The sequence below is a fragment of the Rattus norvegicus genome, chromosome 6 (genome assembly GCF_036323735.1).
Source record: "Rattus norvegicus strain BN/NHsdMcwi chromosome 6, GRCr8, whole genome shotgun sequence".
Lineage (NCBI taxonomy): Eukaryota > Metazoa > Chordata > Mammalia > Rodentia > Muridae > Rattus > Rattus norvegicus.
In genome coordinates, this window is record NC_086024.1 from 81,369,348 (window position 1) to 81,378,366 (window position 9,019).

Here is a 9,019-nt window from a genome sequence, read left to right on the forward strand (position 1 = left end):
ATAGGTCTGGTTCGAGGGCAGGAGATTATTCCATAACAATCTGAGCTAGCTGAGACCTGAAGGATGAGCAGAAGAATCATTTTTAACAAGGAAAGAGAATATGCAAAAAATTCATTTAGAAAGATCATTTTACTTTCTTTTAACAATTTAAAATATCTTATTCAGAATTGGAGCCTGGACTGAGATAAGGCTGTGATGATTTGGAGGTGGCAGTGGGTTCTTTTTTGTTGTGCTATTTTTTTATTTTATTATGAACATATACAGAAAAAGTATCTTAAGATATAGTATTGTTATTGTGTTGTACAAAGAACATTCTAGGTGCAATGTGAACAAAATGGGAGAAAATGCAGAGATCATAGTTGGGGGCATGTCAAAGCTATGTTGCAAATGTAACTTTTATCTACCAGATAGAATTGACATCTCTGAGACTTACTGCTGAAAAAGGTCGCCCTTTCTAGTACTTTCTGAACTCTGACTGGCTGGTTCAACTCAGGTGTTCTGGCCCAAACTCCTCTCCAACCTGACTGATTTAATTTGCCTTCTCTCAGCTTTTCACTGAATTGCTCTGCTTGGCCTCAAACTAATGCTATCAATTTGTTCTAGTCCTGTGGGTCAAGGGATCTCATAGAATCCAGTTGGTTACGTATGAAGTTTCTGACAACCATCCAAGTTGGTATTTGTTTTTTTTTGTTGTTGTTGTTTTTTATTTTGGTTTGGTTTTGAGACTGAGTTTTATAATATTGTCCAAGCTGGTTTTGAACTCACTATAACGCTCAGACTGAAGTTAAACCTGAACATTAAGACCTTCCTGATTTAGGTTGCTGAGCCCTTGGGTTACAGGGTTATAGGCTATAACTCTACAGAGAATGACTAGAGTATGACTCCTATATTAACAATTTCATCTTCTCCATACCTCTAGACGTCCCCTAAGAAAACTACAATTTTGTGTTTTGGAGGTTCTTATGAAAACATCAAATGTGCACTCAGCCCACTTGAGTTCTAGAACCTAAATTTAAGAAAAATTATTCTGTCTTATTTTTTGTCACATCAAAGACAAAAACTAAAGCATTCTTAGTTACTGTCTCATTGCTGTGACCTCAAACTTCACAAAAAGCAACTTAGTGAGAAAGAGTTTATTTGGCTCACAGTTTGGAGCCATAGTCAGTCATGTCAGACAAAACATGGTGGGAAGGGGTAAGGTAGCTGTGGCAGCAGGGGAGAGACAACTGGTCAAATTGGATTTGTCTTCAGGAAGCAGAAGGGAGGGACACTGGTGCTTTGATAATTTTCTCATTTTGTCCTCCATTCAATTTGGAAGTCCAGCACATAAAGGGTAAAGATAACACTGAGGGTGGGTCACGTCTCCATAGTTAAGCCCTTCTAGAACCACGGTCACAGATATGTCCAGTGGAGTATCTGTTAATTGATACAAAACTTCCCATCAAGTTGAGACTGAAGTTTAACCGTGACAATGCATACAATGATCTGCAAGAACACAGGAGAGACAGAAGAGCAGTACACAAGACGATGATCCTGGCAGCATTGCCTCTAATAAGTTCTCCTGGACGCTCAGCATGAGACAATTGCTAATTATCTACTTAGTGATTGGTTAGACACTATAATGCCAATTACACCTCCACTGACCTTCAGTGTTAGAAGAGGCAAAGTTGAAAGGCAGACAAGTATGTGGCAGCGTTAGAACTCGGGTCTCTCCACTACGCATTCCATCCTCTTCGCACTACATTGAGGAGTCTACTGAGATGGAAAAATAGTGTTAAAATATTTTAGCTGGTGTTTAATGGTGATCCCTCAAGACAGATCTAAAACTCTGGGTCTCCAAGCAGACAAAGGCCATTTTAGAAAGGCCCAACACCTCTTAAATTCGTAATGACTGAGAGACCCTTTGCTGTTGGTGTATCTGAGACCAATAAAACTGATTTCAGGAGTTTCATAGGTGAGCTGTCTGTTCACTCCAAGAAGCCACCTCATGCCCTGTGGTTTTGTCCTTTGGTTTGCAGGTTAGCATGTGACTTACCTGTCCATTTTTTAGGTTAATGTTTCAGTAAAACGTCCAATTGAAATAAGTTAAGAATTAGTCGATACCTTCGCCGTTGTGTGTAGAACGGTTTGGTTTTCATGAATTGTAGCTCCAAGGCATCAAGTGTTTACAGGTAGAGTTTGCAGCTGAGAGCATGCTGAGCCCCTTAAGACAGGCAGCCCTGTGAAGGGAGATGACAGAGTTCAACAACAGACTATGTTGAAAAGGGAGACACTTTCTGCTGTGTGGAAACATGCCCTTCAGCAAATCTGTTAAGTTCATTTTACCCTAGACCTTTTGTTCTTGAATGTAATAAAGCCTCTGAAGCAACTACTCTCAGAGAGAGGGTCTTTTTTGTCATTTGCAGTGGTGAAAAATTTCACAGGGTAAGCAAATTGCTTTAGCTTCCAATAAAAATGTTAATATTTCCCTTAGATGTGAACAACGGACGAAACCTTTCAATAATGAGATGATCAAATCCACTAGGATTAAGAAAGAGGGGAGAAAGTCAGAGGACGAGAGAGAGAGAGAGAGAGAGAGAGAGAGAGAGAGAGAGAGAGAGAGAGACAGAGACAGAGACAGAGACAGAGAGACAGAGAGATTCACTTTATGACAACATCTCAAACAATGCAAAATGGGATTAAGAAGACAATAAATTCGTGCTCGCTTCGGCAGCACATATACTAAAATTGGAACGATACAGAGAAGATTAGCATGGCCCCTGCGCAAGGATGACACGCAAATTCGTGAAGCATTCCATATTTTTAAAGAATTCCAGGAAAACACAATCAAACAGTTGAAGGAATTAAAAATGGAAATAGAAGCAATCAAGAAAGAACACATGGAAACAACCCTGGATATAGAAAACCAAAAGAAGAGACAAGGAGCTGTAGATACAAGCTTCACCAACAGAATACAAGAGATGGAAGAGAGAATCTCAGGAGCAGAAGATTCCATAGAAATCATTGACACAACTGTCAAAGATAATGTAAAGCAGAAAAAGCTACCGGTCCAAAACATACAGGAAATCCAGGACTCAATGAGAAGATCAAACCTAAGGATAATAGGTATAGAAGAGAGTGAAGACTCCCAGCTCAAAGGACCAGTAAATATCTTCAACAAAATCATAGAAGAAAACTTCCCTAACCTAAAAAAAGAGATACCCATAGACATACAAGAAGCCTACAGAACTCCAAATAGATTGGACCAGAAAAGAAACACCTCCCGTCACATAATTGTCAAAACACCAAACGCACAAAATAAAGAAAGAATATTAAAAGCAGTAAGGGAAAAAGGTCAAGTAACATATAAAGGCAGACCTATCAGAATCACACCAGACTTTTCTCCAGAAACTATGAAGGCCAGAAGATCCTGGACTGATGTCATACAGACCCTAAGAGAACACAAATGCCAGCCCAGGTTACTGTATCCTGCAAAACTCTCAATTAACATAGATGGACAAACCAAGATATTCCATGACAAAACCAAATTTACACAATATCTTTCTACAAATCCAGCACTACAAAGGATAATAAATGGTAAAGCCCAACATAAGGAGGCAAGCTATACCCTAGAAGAAGCAAGAAACTAATCGTCTTGGCAACAAAACAAAGAGAATGAAAGCACACAAACATAACCTCACATCCAAATATGAATATAACGGGAAGCAATAACCACTATTCCTTAATATCTCTCAACATCAATGGCCTCAACTCCCCAATAAAAAGAAATAGATTAACAAACTGGATACGCAACGAGGACCCTGCATTCTGCTGCCTACAGGAAACACACCTCAGAGACAAACACAGACACTACCTCAGAGTGAAAGGCTGGAAAACAACTTTCCAAGCAAATGGTCAGAAGAAGCAAGCTGGAGTAGCCATTCTAATATCAAATAAAATCAATTTCCAACTAAAAGTCATCAAAAAAGATAAGGAAGTACACTTCATATTCATCAAAGGAAAAATCCACCAAGATGAACTCTCAATCCTAAATATCTATGCCCCAAATACAAGGGCACCTACATACGTAAAAGAAACCTTACTAAAGCTCAAAACACACATTGCACCTCACACAATAACAGTGGGAGATTTCAACACCCCACTCTCATCAATGGACAGATCATGGAAACAAAAATTAAACAGTGATGTCGACAGACTAAGAGAAGTCATGAGCCAAATGGACTTAACGGATATTTATAGAACATTCTATCCTAAAGCAAAAGGATATACCTTCTTCTCAGCTCCTCATGGTACTTTCTCCAAAATTGACCATATAATTGGTCAAAAAACGGGCCTCAACAGGTACAGAAAGGTAGAAATAATCCCATGCATGCTATCGGACCACCACGGCCTAAAGCTGGTCTTCAATAACAATCAAGGAAGAATGCCCACATATACTTGGAAATTGAACAATGCTCTACTCAATGATAACCTGGTCAAGGAAGAAATAAAGAAAGAAATTAAAAACTTTTTAGAATTTAATGAAAATGAAGGTACAACATACCCAAACTTATGGGACACAATGAAAGCTGTGCTAAGAGGAAAACTCATAGCGCTGAGTGCCTGCAGAAAGAAACAGGAAAGAGCATATGTCAGCAGCTTGACAGCACACCTAAAAGCTCTAGAACAAAAAGAAGCAAATACACCCAGGAGGAGTAGAAGGCAGGAAATAATCAAACTCAGAGCTGAAATCAACCAAGTAGAAACAAAAAGGACCATAGAAAGAATCAACAGAACCAAAAGTTGGTTCTTTGACAAAATCAACAAGATAGATAAACCCTTAGCCAGACTAACGAGAGGACACAGAGAGTGCGTCCAAATTAACAAAATCAGAAATGAAAAGGGAGACATAACTACAGATTCAGAGGAAATTCAAAAAATCATCAGATCTTACTATAAAAACCTATATTCAACAAAACTTGAAAATCTGCAGGAAATGGACAATTTCCTAGACAGATACCAGGTATCGAAGCTAAATCAGGAACAGATAAACCAGGTAAACAACCCCATAACTCCTAAGGAAATAGAAGCAGTCATTAAAGGTCTCCCAACCAAAAAGAGCCCATGTCCAGATGGGTTTAGTGCAGAATTCTATCAAACCTTCATAGAAGACCTCATACCAATATTATCCAAACTATTCCACGAAATTGAAACAGATGGAGCCCTACCGAATTCCTTCTACAAAGCCACAATTACTCTTATACCTAAACCACACAAAGACCCAACAAAGAAAGAGAATTTCAGACCAATTTCCCTTATGAATATCGACGCAAAAATACTCAAAATTCTGGCAAACCGAATTCAAGAGCACATCAAAACAATCATCCACCATGATCAAGTAGGCTTCATCCCAGGCATGCAGGGATGGTTTAATATACGGAAAACCATCAACGTGATCCATTATATAAACAAACTGAAAGAACAGAACCACATGATCATTTCACTAGATGCTGAGAAAGCATTTGACAAAATACAATACCCCTTCATGATAAAAGTCCTGGAAAGAATAGGAATTCAAGGCCCATACCTAAACATAGTAAAAGCCATATACAGCAAACCAGTTGCTAACATTAAACTAAATGGAGAGAAACTTGAAGGAATCCCACTAAAATCAGGGACTAGACAAGGCTGCCCACTCTCTCCCTACTTATTCAATATAGTTCTTGAAGTTCTAGCCAGAGCAATCAGACAACAAAGGGAGATCAAGGGGATACAGATCGGAAAAGAAGAGGTCAAAATATCACTATTTGCAGATGACATGATAGTATATTTAAGTGATCCCAAAAGTTCCACCAGAGAACTACTAAAGCTGATAAACAACTTCAGCAAAGTGGCTGGGTATAAAATTAACTCAAATAAATCAGTAGCCTTCCTCTACACAAAAGAGAAACAAGCCGAGAAAGAAATTAGGGAAACGACACCCTTCATAATAGACCCAAATAATATAAAGCAACTCGGTGTGACTTTAACCAAGCAAGTAAAAGATTTGTACAATAAGAACTTCAAGACACTGAAGAAAGAAATTGAAGAAGACCTCAGAAGATGGAAAGATCTCCTATGCTCATAAATTGGCAGGATTAATATAGTAAAAATGGCCATTTTACCAAAAGCAATCTACAGATTCAATGCAATCCCCATCAAAATACCAATCCAATTCTTCAAAGAGTTAGACAGAACAATTTGCAAATTCATCTGGAATAACAAAAAACCCAGGATAGCTAAAGCTATCCTCAACATTAAAAGGACTTCAGGGGGAATCACTATCCCTGAACTCAAGCAGTATTACAGAGCAATAGTGATAAAAACTGCATGGTATTGGTACAGAGACAGACAGATAGACCAATGGAATAGAATTGAAGACCCAGAAATGAACCCACACACCTATGGTCACTTGATTTTTGACAAAGGAGCCAAAACCATCCAATGGAAAAAAGATAGCATTTTCAGCAAATGGTGCTGGTTCAACTGGAGGGCAACATGTAGAAGAATGCAGATCGATCCATCCTTATCACCCTGTACAAAGCTTAAGTCCAAGTGGATCAAGGACCTCCACATCAAACCAGACACACTCAAACTAATAGAAGAAAAACTAGGGAAGCATCTGGAACACATGGGCACTGGAAAAAATTTCCTGAACAAAACACCAATGGCTTATGCTCTAAGATCAAGAATCGACAAATGGGATCTCATAAAACTGCAAAGCTTCTGTAAGGCAAAGGACACTGTGGTTAGGACAAAACGGCAACCAACAGATTGGGAAAAGATCTTTACCAATCCTACAACAGATAGAGGCCTTATATCCAAAATATAGAAAGAACTCAAGAAGTTAGACCGCAGGGAAACAAATAACCCTATTAAAAAATGGGGTTCAGGGCTAAACAAAGAATTCACAGCTGAGGAATGCCGAATGGCTGAGAAACACCTAAAGAAATGTTCAACATCTTTAGTCATAAGGGAAATGCAAATCAAAACAACCCTGAGATTTCACCTCACACCAGTGAGAATGGCTAAGTTCAAAAACTCAGGTGACAGCAGATGCTGGCGAGGATGTGGAGAAAGAGGAACACTCCTCCATTGTTGGTGGGATTGCAGACTGGTAAAACCATTCTGGAAATCAGTCTGGAGGTTCCTCAGAAAATTGGACATTGAACTGCCTGAGGATCCAGCCATACCTCTCTTGGGCATATACCCAAAAGATGCCTCAACATATAAAAGAGACACGTGCTCCACTATGTTCATCGCAGCCTTATTTATAATAGCCAGATACTGGAAAGAACCCAGATGCCCTTCAACAGAGGAATGGATACAGAAAATGTGGTACATCTACACAACGGAATATTACTTAGCTATCAAAAACAACGACTTTATGAAATTCGTAGGCAAATGGTTGGAACTGGAAAATATCATCCTGAGTGAGGTAACCCAATCACAGAAAGACATACATGGTATGCACTCATTGATAAGTGGCTATTAGCCCAAATGCTTGAATTACCCTAGATCCCTAGAACAAATGGAACTCAAGACGGATGATCAAAATGTGAATGCTTCACTCCTTCTTTAAATGAGGAAAAAGAATACCCTTGGCAGGGAAGGGAGAGGCAAAGATTAAAACAGAGACTGAAGGAACACCCATTCAGAGCCTGCCCCACATGTGGCCCATACATATACAGCCACCCAATTATACAAGATGGATGAAGCAAAAAAGTGCAGGCCGACAGGAGCAGGATGTAGATCGCTCCTGAGAGACACAGCCAGAATACAGCAAATACAGAGGCGAATGCCAGCAGCAAACCACTGAACTGAGAATAGGTCCCCTGTTGAAGGAATCAGAGAAAGAACTGGAAGAGCTTGAAGGGGCTCGAGACCCCAAAAGTACAACAATGTCAAGCAACCAGAGCTTCCAGGGACTAAGCCACTACCTAAAGACTATACATGGACTGACCCTGGACTCTTACCCCATAGGTAGCAATGAATAACCTAGTAAGAGCACCAGTGGAAGGGGAAGCCCTGGGTCCTGCTAAGACTGAACCCCCAGTGAACTAGACTATGGGAGGAGGGCGGCAATGGGGGGAGGGTTGGGAGGGGAACACCCATAAGGAAGGGGAGGGGGGAGGGGGATGTTTGCCCGGAAACCGGGAAAGGGAATAACACTTGAAATGTATATAAGAAATACTCAAGTTAATAAAAAAAAAAAGAAGACAATAAATTCTACAGTTCTCATTTGACAGTAACTGTTGTGCTAGAATGCTAGAATTTTTTTCCTCCAGGAGTGAGAAATGGCGATATGTGTTTTTCTACTCTGATTCAGAGAATGACATTTTTGTTTAAACTTCTCTTTGGTTCCTGTTTTGATGATGACAAGTGAAACTTCAGAAAAACATCTCCCTGCCATGACGTTATGTGAAATTGCAAGTGCTTTACAGAAAAGCAGCGCAGCTTGGCGAGAACACACAAGGGGCTGCTGAGAGCATTACGTCACTTTGTATTTCAAGATTCAAAATGCCCACTTCCCAACACCACAAAGAACCTTACCTATGCCCTGCTAAAAAGATAGCATAGATACTTGTCTGTCATGATGGTGACTAAGCAGATTTTCAACATGGCGTTAGTAGTGATATCATTTAGTAGGACAAAGAACAGCATTAAAATCAGCTGCAGACAATGCCTCTGTAAGTTTAGATAACTTCATAGGTTGTATGGTTACCTCATTTTACAGATGAGTCTATTGAGTCTCTGGGGAGTTAATTAACTTGCTCCATAAAGGAAGAGTTGAGGCCTTGTAAATTGGTAGTACAGAAAGGAATTCATGGAGTAAGTGCACAGTAAACGATATGAAGATTGCTATTTTTACAGGTGTCTTAGCTATATCTGAGAGTAGCACTCCATTGCTAATTACATTTCTAAGCACTGCAGTCAGTCTTCTGTAGAATAGATCTGAGTAACCAAATGTTCTGGGGTCTTTCAATATCCCACCCCTCTT

At 39.6% G+C, this 9,019-nt stretch overlaps 1 non-coding gene across 1 annotated transcript; it reads left to right on the top strand.

Annotated features, from left to right (window-relative positions):
* The first annotated feature begins 2,697 nt into the window (after nt 1-2,697).
* LOC120093510 (U6 spliceosomal RNA) lies at nt 2,698-2,804 on the top strand. The gene has a single exon (XR_005486536.1). It is a non-coding gene; the product is annotated as a U6 spliceosomal RNA (small nuclear RNA).
* Nucleotides 2,805-9,019: the final 6,215 nt, after the last annotated feature.